The 14,900-nt window shown below is 33.1% G+C and overlaps 1 long non-coding RNA gene across 2 annotated transcripts; it reads left to right on the top strand.

Annotated features, from left to right (window-relative positions):
• The first annotated feature begins 224 nt into the window (after window positions 1-224).
• On the top strand, window positions 225-11,575 carry LOC130496291 (uncharacterized). 2 transcript variants are annotated; one of them, XR_008935402.1, is made up of 7 exons: window positions 225-376; window positions 470-611; window positions 722-819; window positions 907-1,024; window positions 1,118-1,480; window positions 8,037-8,111; window positions 11,409-11,575. It is a non-coding gene; the product is annotated as an uncharacterized LOC130496291 (long non-coding RNA). The 2 variants fall into 2 exon arrangements; XR_008935401.1 differs by having other exon boundaries at window positions 456-611; window positions 11,409-11,570.
• Window positions 11,576-14,900: the final 3,325 nt, after the last annotated feature.

Genomic DNA, 14,900 nt, shown 5'->3' with positions numbered 1-14,900 from the left:
TTATTATGACATCATTCCCAGATCATAAAATATTAATTGATTTAATTAATTAATTAACATAAACTAATCGGGTTTTGTTTTCCAAAAGATCTATTATTAACCCGATTTTTGGGCCATTATTATTTAGTCAAAATAAGGTGTTCTATTGGCCCATATCCCTTTCTATTGGCCCATATCCTCCTCTTATCGACAAATATTTTGTAACCGTTCGGTGTTTGAAAAAAAAAAACCAAAGTTTCTTTTATGACTTTCGGTGTTCTCTAGGCGATGTAGATGAAGAACCAGATAATATCCGGTTGAAATCACATATTCTCTAAGGGAAATCCTCCTATGGTGAAGAAATAGCGAATCTGATGATTTATCATTACGAATCAAGGTATGGAGTAGCTGAATCTCTTTGGAAAGAATAAGATTTTTTTTTGTTCTGTTTGAAAGGATACTGTTTGACTTTGTAGATCCAAAAACGCAGAAGATGAATAAAAAACTCGTTAACAATTCAGAGGAAGAAAGTAGTTAACAACTAAGAGGAAGAAGCAGAGGAGGGTTGTTCGAATGGGAAATCTGATTTCATGAATCATTCGAAGATCTGCATGTTTAATTTACAAATCAAGGTATTTCCTTTCAAACCTTCGATCTTGTTTTTTTCTTTGTAAGTTTTAATTGGACTATGTTTTTTTTTTAATCTTGGACTATGTTTAAAAAAGATTGTTTGTGATTCCAGAATCAAAGAAGATTGAATGTTGATTTGCGTGGTGAGAAAAGTACCAAGAGAAAAATCTCAACATGATTGAAGGAGAAACTAATTGTTCTTTATTCAAGGTTAGCTACTATTTTTTTGGGTTCTCTCCTTTTCTGTGAATTATATACTCTCATAACTTCGTAATTTTGTCTTTCTCCTGTATTTAGGTCGACAAATACATCTACATAGAGGACTTTATTATTCGGACATAAGATATTGTGAATAAGATAGAAGCTAAAAGAGATGTGGGCGATGAGGCAAAGACACTTTCAGCAGAAAAGATAAGTATGATGTCATCTATCAAGTTTATACTCTCATAATTTATGCTATGTCAATTAAAACTTTAACTTTGTAATTTTGTTTTTCTCCTGTATTTAGGTCGATAAATACAACTACATAGAGGACCAAATTATTCGGACATAAGATATTGTGAAATAAGATAGAAGCTAAAGAGATTTGGGCGATGAGGCAAATACACTTTCATAGGAGAAGATAAGTACAATGTCATCTATTAAGTTTATCTATCGTATAGTATATATATATATATAAAACATATTATAACAATCAGTTCACCTTTCCATACCTTTTTCAAACAATTTCGTTTTATGTAGATGAACTGATTATATTTTCTTCATCTTGTTTTAATAGGACCAAGGTCATTAAAGTGGTGGGACGTGAAGATACAGGACTGAAGTTTAACTTGAAGTTTCTATTCACGGGTGAACGAAACCGAACATGAAGGTTAGTAACATTATTACTCTCTTTAGATGAGAAATTGTAGAGTCATGTAGGATTTAAAATACATCATTGAGTTTGATTTTAGTTTACTGTATAGTATCGATTGAATAGTAATGCATATCTGGATAGTGAAAATTCAATAGTTTCAAGAAAAATCCAATGTAGCTTGTAAAAAATCAAAACAGATGAATGGTTTAGAGAATAAACTTATTGAAACAAAAAAAAAACAGAACAATCATGAGTCTAAAACAGACATCGCTTGAACCAATCTTCTTGAACTCCATCTGTGTCTGAATCATGATGAAAACAGAAAAAATAATTTTAAAAACAAATCACTCAATCATGCATGTAGATATAAGTCACATACCTGATCACTGAATATGTCAAATATTGTTGAAAATCTGTTTGAAAACAACATTCATAGTTTTGGTCTGGGGTTTGCCATCTTTGTCCACAATCAATATCTTCAAACCTTTTTTAGATGTAACCCTTGAAATACCAACATAGAGCTGACCATGTGAAAACACGGGTCTTGGGAGAAAGATACCAACTTCAGATAATGATTGACCTTGACTTTTATTTATAGTTATTGCAAACGCCACAGCCAAAGGTAATTGCCTTCTGCGCATCTTAAATGGTAATCTCGTGTCCGATGGTGTTATTAACAACCTAGGAATATCAACTGTCCGCCCCACCTTTTCTCCAGTTATGATCTTTGCTCGAACCATAAAATCCATTAGTTCAGTGATCTGAAGTCTTGTTCCATTCATTAAACCAGCAGACGGATCAATGTTTCTTAAAACCATCACAGGACATCCAACCTTCAGTCTAAGGCTATGGTTTGGCAAACCAGAAACCTTGATAGTGTTAAGGAAATCTGGGCCTAGTGCTTCATTGCTTAAAGAAATTTTATCTGATGGATCTATACTATCTGCACTAATATAGATCTTCTCCTCACCTGTAATAAAATAAGTTTAGCGTTAGAAATGTATTAGAAACAACTTAAGCTTTAAAAAACTTAGGCATAATTCGAATCTATAGTAACATATTAGAAGAATAAAAATATACCAGCAAGTCTATCCAGCATGTACTCGTTAAGCATATTAACATCCTCATTTGTTGGACACAGAATAGCTCTTTGTTGGAAAAAAATAGGATCCTTGTTTTCTTGAAGGGAAATAGAATCACCGTAAACAGCTTTGCTGATTGCTTCTATAGGTTCGTCTGCGTCAGTAATCAAAAACTCAGAAGGAATTTCAATCTCTGCTTCACCATCATTAGGCTCGTTAATTTTGCCATCCCCAACTTTTAGTATCCACTCTGAAAACTCCTTAAGATCCTTTGCATCTTCAACTGACAAACCATCTGATAACAATCGCATATTCTTGGTGAGTTTAAGCACTTTGCAGTGTTCCCAAAGATATGATGAATTCAGCGCAGCCAAAACAATTTCTGCTCTTCCAGCTCCATTAATCACAGGGAGAACCTGTCTAAAATCACCCCCAAAAACAATGACTTTTCCTCCAAAAGGATTGTCGCTATTGTTGCCCATGATATTCGAAAAACTTCTGTCTAGTGCTTCAAAACAAAACTTGCTCATCATTGGCGCTTCGTCCCATATAATAAGTGATGATTCCTTCACCAAATTAGCCTGATCAGATCCATGCGATATAGTACACGAAGAAAATTCATCAGGATTTAGTGGAATCCCAAATCTTGAATGAGCAGTCCTACCACCTTGTAACAACAACGAAGCAATGCCACTGGAAGCAACGTTTAGCACAATATCACCTCGACTTCTAATAGTTGCAGACAGTAATTTCCATAGAAATGTTTTCCCAGTACCACCAAATCCATCAACAAAGAACATTCCACCTGTTCCATTATCCACAGCCGAAAGTATTTCATCATATACTTTTTTTTGCTCGTCTGTCATTTTCTGGCAGTCTCGATCAAGAGTTTCTAGCAGTGACTCACGTGAATAGTTTCTTTCATCAAGTATCAACACATTTGAATCCTGAACCCTTGTCTTTGGCAGTTTTGGCATAGTCTCGAATTTTGCTAGACAAGTACCATTACGCTTCAGAAGATTGTCAATCTCTTGCAATGCATATTTTTTTTTATCTTCGTCACTTATCAATAACCCTACAAAACAAAAGCGGAAGTCAAAAAAATACAAAGCAATACTTACATAACTCGGTTTTTGTTTATGAATTTGAAATAAATATATGCAGATTAATATTACCTGGTCGGTTGAAATATTTTCTTCGGTTATACTCAATATCTTCCGAGAGGCACTCCCATGTATGTTCCCAAACAACCTCTGGCATAGATAAACTGTCATTCATCAGCATCATAACAAAAATTTGTCGAAGTTCACTTGCTGTGCTTTCATAACTCCTCCGTAAAATATCATCAATGTACTCCTGATCATCATCTAGTAACCCACGAGCAAAACATGCTAGCTTGTAGCTAGGGTAAAGAACACCTTCGTATGTTTTAAAGTCGTCGTAACAGGTAGGGCCTTTAACGATGTTCAACAAAACCCTCAAAAAGTAAGCATCTTCTTGTTTCCGCGGAGCATAGTTAATCCTCCCAATGCTGAAACCTCTTTTTCGCCTGATCCACTTCTTCTGCTTCTTGTTATAAGTAAAGAAGTTTGGTATCTGCGCATAGGTTAGAGTTCTTGCAAGTTCATCAACCTTATTCAGCTCAAACCACGCCAGGAACATTGTATTCTCTATCAGTTTTCGACTGACCACAGCTTTGAGTTTATCTTTCCCCTTGAAGATAACCATTTGTTTCCCAGGAAGATGAAATTGTAGTTTCTCAACTGAACAACTCCTATAGTGAATTGGAAACTTGAAAATTCTCCAAGTCCCTTCACAAGCAGAAACATATCTGCAATGACAATAAGCAATAATTGAATACAAAACTCTCTGATTATAGAATGTTTAACGAAGTAGATTATAGAATGTACCTGCAATCAAAAAAGTCCTTGATTTCATTCCTCTTTTTCTGAAGACTTTCTTCACTGGCATCTACAACATTTCCGCCTCCATTTGCCAATATACTGTCCACGATATGAGCAGGCGGTTCGACAGCTACTGTTACCCGATCTTGGCCTTTATTAATGTACTTAAATAAGTACTTAATAGAACCTGCTTGGTTGCACCACTCTACATTTATGTGAGCTCTATAACGAAGCGATAGCTGCTTGTTGTAAGGAATAACATATCGGTTATCACATCTAAACCCATTCTTCTCAACAAAACTCGATGATTGCTCACGCCTTCTATAAATAGGAAACCCTTCTTTATTAATTGTGGTCTTCTCAGCAAATGATTTTGGGTATGACTTTGAACACAATCCATTCTCCATACATGGAGAATTCATATTAGCAGCTCCACAAGGACCATGAATCATCATATCTTTAATCACATCATAGAGCTCTGGTTCTTCCACCTTGTTAGGTATTTCTGCAGATATAATCTTGTCGATGTCGTCTGTGTTGGGAAGCTTGCTGGTCGGGTGAAGAAATAAGAGAATGTGGGCATGGGGTAGACCACGTTTTTGGAACTCGATAGTATACATTGCTGTGACAAACAAATGTAAAAAATAAAAACAAACTTAGTGATTCAATTGAAACGAATTTAAGAAAAAAAGATGTAGATAGCTGAGTAGGTGAACTTACAAGCGACAGTTTTTCCAAGCATGTTCTTTCTTGTTAAATCGTCCATCAAGGATTCAAGTTTCATCTTGAATAGCCTACAAATAATGTCTGGTCTATCCTCTGCTTTTAACTTCCTTTTTTCAGATACCTTGTGATCTCTGGCCATTTAGGATTGCATGTAAAAGTAATGAACAGATCAGGAAATCCAAAATGCTTACATATGGTCATAGCATCCAAGTAGTTGTTCTTCATATATCTAGGACTCCCGACAAAAGAAGCTGGCAATATGAATTCATTCCCTTGCTCATACATATCAACCATTCCAGCATTCTCAGACTCCTTTATAGAATCGTAACTATCAGACCGTAGTGTGGACTGGTTGAACTTCAGATAGCGTAAGCGGTTTGATTCAATAGTTGTGAAGGCATCCACAATGAATTGCTGAAAAAGTCGTCTAGCATGTAAGAGACAGTGAGACTCATCCTTACGCTCATGTAGACGATAAGCAAAGAATTGCCTCATACTGATATTAGCCTTCTTAAGTTTTTTCGATGCTGCTGTCACACCTTTCGCAATACCCAGTCTGAATCTGTCTTCTCCATGGGTAAACAATAAAGGATACTGCAGTGCAAGATAGGAAGCATGAATCTCGTTTATCCTCTGAAGCTTCCCTGATTTTCTCTGAAGAACAATATCTCTGATATTCATATCTAGATTAAAATCACCAGGAATGAGTGCAGCAACTTCAGAAGCCGTGGGAGTATTATAAGTTCTTCCATCCGACAAGCGATCACTCACAATTCGCATATGAAAAGCATCATTAGGATCTGTCCGAAACCTATCTTTAGCTGATCTGAACTGCTTCACATAAGGATTGACTTCATTTAACATCTTCATCAATATGTCAATAACTTCGTCCTTGAGACTATCTTTCTTCTTAGTCACAAACTTTGCTTTTCCTTTGCTGTAAGAAATTAAACCATAGATATAAGAAATAAAAAAAAATATCTAAACTGTTATCTAAAAATATGAAATTCCGAAAAGTTTAATGATCAAGTATACTGGGAGCTGGTGGTTTTAAATTACCTCAAACAGTTCACCCTGTTTTCCACCTCATGTTCAGTGTCAACTATATATAGTTGACCAAACTTGGCTTCATTTCCTTCATTTGGTTGTAGGCTTCCCATAAGATGATAATTCTCTCCTTGAAGCACCAACATAGAAGGTCCCTTTCCCTTTTGAACAGATCTATCAACTTTCCCCCCAAGGGAAGTAAAGGAAAAAGACATGTTATAAGCCCTCATATTCTTTTGGAAATGCTTGCTTAATTTGTCATCTCCTTCCATTAGTTTTTTCAGCACCAGGGGTGGTTCTTTTAGGAATGGTAACTTCACTTGACCTTGCATACAACATAGTGAAAATGTAGGAGTTGAAGTATTTCTTCTTCTGTTCAACCTTTCCCCATACCACATGATAGCTCCACAGTGCTGGCATGAGTAATCAGGATCGCCCTCATCCAAATATTCTGCTAAGGTGCAACATATAATGACATGTATAAACCATTTGCTAGTTAGAAAAGCTCTTAACATGAAAATAATTTAGAAATTGTTTCTTGAAAAATACCTTCTTCTTTTGGTTTAGTTACAACCTTAGTTGACCTCTCTTTATGTTTTTTCGTGCGTTCCAAAATGGATTTCATACAAAATGGTGGTGGAGCATACGGATCAGTGTCTGGTCTAGCATGAACCTCTATATTGTCTGCTTCAGTTTCAGAATCTGAACTTTCTTGAGAACTACAATCGAAATCAAGCTCACCTTCAAGATCGGACATACCTAAAACACAGTAATGAAATATTAACTTAAGCAGTAAAGGTGTGTGAACTTATGTATTTTCTTTACACGTAGAGATTAGTACCTCCAATAAAATCATCGGCAAGCAGTTGATCATCCTTTTCAATATCACGATCTATGGATGTCTGTGTTTCTTCGTTTCCATTAGATATAATATGTGAAATATTGGTTATATCATTCAAGACAGAACATGGAGGCTTTCTTCTTCTCTTTGAATTCTGGATTAGAGGTGTTGTAACTCGCGCATCTGGGCTAAATCCAACTACATAATAGTTTAGGCAATTATTAGTAAATAAACATGTACATATAGTGTTTATGTAAGTCTTAAGTATAGTTTAACTTACAGTTCGTATTAGTCAAACAACTCCTTTCAATTGTTGAACTCGTTGGTTGGTTTTGGGTCAAATCCACACCTTTTTGGGGTATCACAGAATAAAATAACCATTTTAGAACTACCTAGAGAGATAGGTAACTAATGTAGAAAGGCTTATATAAAAAATATACTTACCAAACAGACGGATTGATGGTGTGCGGGGTGAAGCCAAATCATTGCTCTGTGGAGTATTTAATGGATGAAAGGTTGATGAAGATGGTGAGGATCCGATATTCTGATAAACCCTACTAAAAACATCTGTCAATGGCACATTAGAAACAGAGCAATCACGAAGTGGTATAGCTTGGTTCTGTAAGGCTGCACGACTTATTCCTCTAGCCGAACTACTACTCGGAGGAAGATTTTCATCTCCACTGCCACGGAGCCCCCCTCTTTTCCTTTTCATGATAAGCGGGTAGATGTGGCGCTAGGTTTTTTAGATAGCAGTGTTTGTTTAAAGTGATGATTGTGATTGCGAGTCAGTTGGTGTAGGGAATAAAAATGGCCTTATTAGGGTTAATGTCGTTTATGCATATATTTATTAACCTTTGAGTTTTATCAGTTGATAAGATTAAAGGACATAATATAGATTATAAGTTAATATATCATAATCTCTTGAAAATATGCATTTTGGATGTGTAATATTTTTAACTTTTATGCAGGAGAAACGCTGTAATAGGGTGTTGCAATATTGAATAGCGATCAATTGGGCCATTAACGATATTCAAAAATATAAGGTAACCAATCCGCATCCTATAGGAATGTATTTCATTGTATGAGTTGTTTGGTCTGTTAACTTATTTGATGTGGGTATGCTAAGTTGATTGGTTAGCTAAGTTAGTTGATGAGATTTTGGATAGAAAACAATAGAGAATGTAGTTGATTAGTGGGAAAAAACCAATAACAAATAACCCTTTATCTAGAAAATAAAGGATTAAATAAAGTAAACTGCAAAATAAAATATCCTTAAAGAAAAAACCAAACATTATTCAAAAAACAACTGCAGAAATTAAAAAAACACTAAAACCAAAAAACATAGGTAGTACTTCCGCTTGTCTCTCACTCATCGATCTTGACTTTTTCAGTCTTGACATTGGAAGTGCACAACTTCTTTGAAGTAGATGTTATGTCCACCAATTCTGAATCATTTTCTTTTCTTTTCGAGTATGGAGTTAGACAATCTTCTGATGCTGCATGACTGTCTCCATCCTGCAACATCACCTATTGCATAGAAGTAACAAACAATTATGCAACAAACTTATGTAACATCATACTGTATATTTAATGTTTTCACAAACACGTACCACACCAGAAGACAAAGTCGATGAAGATCCTTCTATAAGGGTTATTGGCTCTGATACAGTTTCAATTTTCTGAACAATATCTCAAGACCACACCTTAGAAACCTTATAGATCTCGGCTCCGGAATCCGAGGGACAGAGTCCAAAACAGAAAGATTTTCCAACCAAATCCAATATTGGTTGAGGCAAATTTTCAGGATTTTCAATCTGAAAAGCATAATAAATTAATTTTATATATGAAAATAAAAGATTTTTATTTTACAAATGTATACACATAAACTTGCCTCATCATAAGAACCATCCCACAACTCTTTAGCTTCAAAACCGATGATCATTTTGGCGATAGAGCCAAACAACACCAGTTTACAGTTTCCAGAGTCATCATCAACAATCAAATGTAGTTTGAATCTGCGATAATAATTCAGCTCATCAGGAAAATATATAATTATCTTATTGATAAATAAAGTAGTTAAAATCTTACTTTGGAATCACATTAGAAACGTTGGCACGACACTCAGAACAATGGAACGTAGGTTTATTAACCTTCACAGAGGGAGACCTTCTGATTCTAGTAGCAATTTTGCTACATGCCTTACATCCAAAATAGTACCATGACCAATCGGTATCAATCCTTTCCACCAAACATATGATCTTTACGTTCTCGAGCTACAATTAGTGGTATCGATTAGTATACATGAAAATTAATATGTGATAAAATCTTATTTTAAAAACAAACCTCAGCAGTTTCCTGTAACTCAGAAATTGGGATGATGCCAACATCATCCCAATCATCAGCACCTTTAATCAGGGCTATTTCCGCATCCTGATTTTCATTCCCACCAACAGGAAGCAGCTGATTTATGAGCCTGTGCAGAGATTTTTAAAATGAAAATATTAATAAAGTGAAACAAAAATGACTAAGTAAAAATAAATTGGAGATTATTTTACTTCTCTTTGAAATCCATTGCCTCAGCCATAGTTGGATTGAGATACATTACCGATGCATCAAATGCATTTGTTATTTGAACTTCACCTATATATATACATACTAATGATTGTTAGCATTTTTGGAAAGTAGCATTATATTTGGTATTAAATAAACTATAAAATTTTCATACCTCCAAATTCACCGATCTTAGCAAACCTTATCACACAAACAATGTCTTCACCAACATGTTTTTCAACATGATGCTCCATTTGCTCAGCATAACGGCCCCACAGACAACATGCCAAACTGTTACCACTGTTTTACACACATAAAAAAGATAACTTTATATTGAAGGCAATATAAATTGAGATGTGGCCTATTATAAAGCGTAGACATAAATACATGTTGTCTCTTAGGCGAAACAAAATCCTTTTCCTATCCTCATTGTGGACTGGGATGATCTGAACTTCACCAATATCAAAAGCTTGGCCTATTATGTCTGTGAAAATAATGAATTCATCACGTTTGACTAAAAATATAGTATACAAAAAATATAAAATAGAGCATAGTTAAAATTATATACCGACAAGACATTTAACATCAGCACTTCCATTCAATATCTCTTCGTAGCTTGTTAGAGATAAAAAGCTGCTATCGTCCGTAAGAGTCGAGTCTGCAAAAACAGTAGCGTTTGTGATATTCATCTTATAGGCCAGTTTTGTTGGTTTGTATTTGCCACCAGTTCCAGATATCTTCATGTTCTGCATAACACGCCATTTTCCAAGAGTAAGGTTTCGTTGAACTCGCTTCATATGAGTTCTCTTGCACGAGCACTGAATCTTAGCACCCTAATAACAAAAACGATTGTATAAGAAATAAACAGTTTTATTAAAGAAAATTATAATCAAAATACGCAGACTATAGAACTAACTGTTTCATCTGCTAACACCATCTCTAATGTTTCATCAGCGTAAGGTGGGTTTTGTATCCATGAGTGAATCAATTTCACTTGAACACGCCACGCATCCTTAAATGGTTTAAGTTCGCTGACTGCATCAAACCTATTTTTCCCAGACATGTTTTTTGTGAGAAGGTTTGCAAAAGAATGTGTAGATGTGTATGGTTAAGTTGAAGTCGGGTGGAATATATAGTAGAGGGTGTAAACCCTAGGGGAGAAAAAATATCTTTGCCTAATTTGCAAGGCAAATATTAACGATAATTAATGAATAGAATATTCCGTTGATTCGTTTTTATCGTTGCAAGTCATATGATGCCATAATCAATGAATATAATATTTTGTATCTTCTTTGTTATCATTAATATCCAAAAATATAGGAGTGAGTAAGATTTCTTGTGTGTTAGTTTGTATTGTGTGCGCCATAATATATTTCTTTTAGGATTGAGTAAGATTTCGTTGGTGTTAGTTTCAATTGTGTGCGATTATATATTCTATTTTCCTTAAATAATTGGTGTTAAAATTTTGAAATAGGAAACGATAAGATATTGTGCTTCTTATGCAAGTATAGGCGTAAATGTCGTCAGATGGTAGATTCTCTGGTTGGTTAAGAATTTTTACTATTATTAGTTACGAAGTTATTAAACCAATTTTAAATTTAAGATATAACCACTCGTTCATCTTTATAATAGTAAACAAATTCTTTATAGTTCTGATGAGCTGATCTTAAATCCTAATTCTATGATTTTCATACATTTTACATTATGCATATAGACCAATGTGTCTTGACTTTTGATCTGGAACTATAAAAATCGATGGTAACTAATATTGTGGTTGTTTAATATGGCAGGCGTAATGTTATTGGTAAAGGAAAACATGGCATAGTTGGAAGATGAAGTACATTGATCATTTAATTATTAGTTTCCTTCATCGTAGTTTGTTAGCGTTAGTTTAGGAAAGTGTCAAAATGTGGAAAAGACATGAATTTTTACGCAAAGACATTATTAATTTTCAGTGGCATTTGCTTGTAAATAAATAGGAAAACTAAGGGCATTTCCATATGTGTACTTCTATTTTAATAAAGTAGATTGATTATATGATTTCTTTTTTATATTTGATTAAAATAAATAGAAATTAAAAATCATCGACCAATGAAATTATAAGAAGTTTTTTCAGACTGCATGTATGAGTGACACGTCATCAGAAGTCAATAAAATGACTTCTCATTTAATATATATGAAGATATTATATATTATTTGCAAGTTTTGATATTTAGGTTATGGTTTATATTTCTTTTTACGGTTGGGGTTTATATTTCATTTTAGGAATTAGTGATAGTATTTGAAGTTTAGTGTATGGAATGTTTGGATATACATTAAATTATTTTTTAATTTCATTAAAATGAACTATACCATTTAATGTGTTCTATTTTATTTATATAAGATCATCACTATCATCTGGATGATATAATCATATAACCACCACAATTCTAACGACACCTTTTTCATTTAAGTGATAGAGTGTCACCGTCAACCAGCTTTGGAAAAGGAGAAAACCGGATGGAAAAGAGAAAAAATGCTAGGAGATCTAATTATGTCAACGTCATTGCTATATTTTTAATTTTATCCTCAAAATTGACTATGACACAAGTTAACCCTTTTAAAATCTGTCTAAATGCCAAAAGGAACTATTTAAAAAAAATCCAATTTATTTAAGTCAACTGGTTTAAATCATTGAATCTTAATTAATCTAAATTAGTAGAAATTGTATAAAACTGGATTGTGACTGATTTAGTTAAATCATCTCCCCATCACTTTTTCTATAAATAATTAATGATTGTTTTTTGTACAAAAAAATAAATGATAATAAATGATTTTTTATCTATAATTTTCTTTTTTTTTGACATCAATTTTTTTTCTTAGTGTAAGTTCACAAGTTTGTTTGATTTTTCGAAAAAAATATATCTAATTTTGTTATTTTATCAAATTAGTTTTATAATAAACACATAATTTTTCCTAAAAACATGACTCTAAATATAAAATATTATTTCATTAAATAAATATATAATTTTTTGAAAGCCTAGGCTTAGTCTAGCAACGAATAATCGCCTAGGTTCAAATCATATACAAAATGCCTAATTACCATCGTGGGGAGACCGACGAAACTTTCAGGAATTACATTTTTGCCCAAAAGTTTCTTTATTTTCAAAGAAGTCATTGGACATGTTAAACCTATTTATTTCTATTATGAAACTATTATTTAGGCTAAACTTTGTTTTATTATAAAGAGGTTCGGAGAGAAGATCAGAACTCTTCAGCGATTGATTGGAACTCCAGTATTTTTTTCTTACCTTTCTTCTTTATGAAGTTATATCAGATTATGATTTGTTTTCTTTTTACCATGTTTGGTAATTCACTTGTTAGATCTAAAGATTATCTAAGGTTTTGATTAACTTGTGATTGATAGATCTGCTAGAGTAATCCATCAGTCTCCTTCATTAGGATTGCTCTTATTGCTAGTTCTTATGATTATTCACTAGAACCAGATCTCAGGATAATTTAAATAAAACGAGAATGTAACTGATATCCTGATATGAATTCTGCTGAGCTAAGTTGATAGGAGCAACAAAATTTGGTTTAGATAACTTAGTGAACACATCGAATTGAACCTTAATGCTTGTCTAGGTAAATCAGTTGCACAATGGGAGTTGGCCTCGAGGATCTAGATTTAGATAGTTGTCGCATCAAGAGTTGGACAACTTATAATTAAATTCGAGTTTTAGAATTGAGCTTTAGTAAACATTTAGAAACCATTAATCAAAGTTTGATTGCATGTTTGATTTCCCTTGGTCTAGCGTTTTTCCTTGTCGTTTACAAATCGATAACTTATTTTGTTTACTTTATTGCTTTCTATTTCTGTTATGGATTTACATATACTGTACATGATAGTGTACGAACAAAACTTGGGTTCACCCCCTGTGGTGAACTCTCAAATTCACCTCAATTGTTAGCACAAATCAAAGTGCCATGTAAGATTAATGAAAAAGAAACAAAATTAAAAAAAAAAGAAATAAATAAAAAAGACGTAGACTAATTTTTTAACACCATCCATGGCTTCTTCTTCATCATCTACCCAAAATATTGAAAGCTTCTTTATCATCCACACAGAATATTGAAATCTTTGTTTGTCAAATTGGTAAACCCAAAACATGAAATCCTAAATTTTGGGTAAATCCTATAAACTAAACCCTAAACCCTAAACCCTTGGATAAACCCTACACCCTTGGATAAACTCTAAACCTTTGGAATATCTTTTTACCCAAGGGTTTAGGGTTTACCCAAGGGTTTAGAGTTTACCCAAAGGTTTAGGGTTTAGTATTTAGGGTTTAGGGTTTAGTGTTTTGGGTTTAGATTTAAGATATAAAGGCAGAGGATTGCAAACACCTATTTGACAAATAAAGTTTTCAATATTCTGTGTGGATGATAAAGAAGCTTTTAAAATTATGTGTTGGTGATGAAGAAGAAGCCATAGATAGCGTTACAAAAATTAGTCGACGTATTTTTTACTTCTTTCTCTTTTTTTCTTTTTAATTTTGTTTCCTTTTTTTACTAATCCTACATGGCACTTTGATTGGTATTAACAATTTAGGTGAATTTGAGAATTCACCATAGGGGGTGAACCCAAGTCTTGTCTATATATAGTGTATTGTGTAATTCACGCTCCATATGAATCTATCTTATTAAAACAGAAACATTACAACTTCTTCTATGTGGATTTTAATGTTGGACCTTATGTAATTAATGCTATATTATTCTACTTATTATTAGACATGCTTTTTATAAATAATTAATATCAACCATTACCATAGTTTTCCATTTCTTACCTCATTATTCTATCCACTACGCATGTTTCCTTATACTACATATATTTTACTATAAGCTAGATACATCCACTAGCATATTATACTATAAAATATATTATTAATAATACATCTACTAACATATAATACTATACGACAGATTACTAATAATACAATATATTATTTGTATTCATTAACTTGCATCTATCAATATTAGCAATACTATGAAGACGACTATATACTTTGAATCTATAAACCATGATATACTAATTTATAACAAAAATAATATTACTGTTACAAATTAGTTTTTATAAATATTATTTATAGCAGTAATTTGTTATATAAGATAAATTTAATTAAGACCCAAATCTTTTTTTTCCTATTCAGAAAAAAAGAAACCTACGAATATATACCATTAAGTTAGCCAAAAATCTTTCGAATAAATAGTAAATCTCACCAATCCAAAAAATGAATTAAAAATAT

The sequence above is a fragment of the Raphanus sativus genome, chromosome 6, assembly GCF_000801105.2.
Source record: "Raphanus sativus cultivar WK10039 chromosome 6, ASM80110v3, whole genome shotgun sequence".
In the NCBI taxonomy this organism is placed as follows: Eukaryota; Viridiplantae; Streptophyta; class Magnoliopsida; order Brassicales; family Brassicaceae; genus Raphanus; species Raphanus sativus.
The sequence above is the reverse complement of the archived record's forward strand: the minus strand, read 5'-3'. Positions and strand labels throughout refer to the sequence as shown.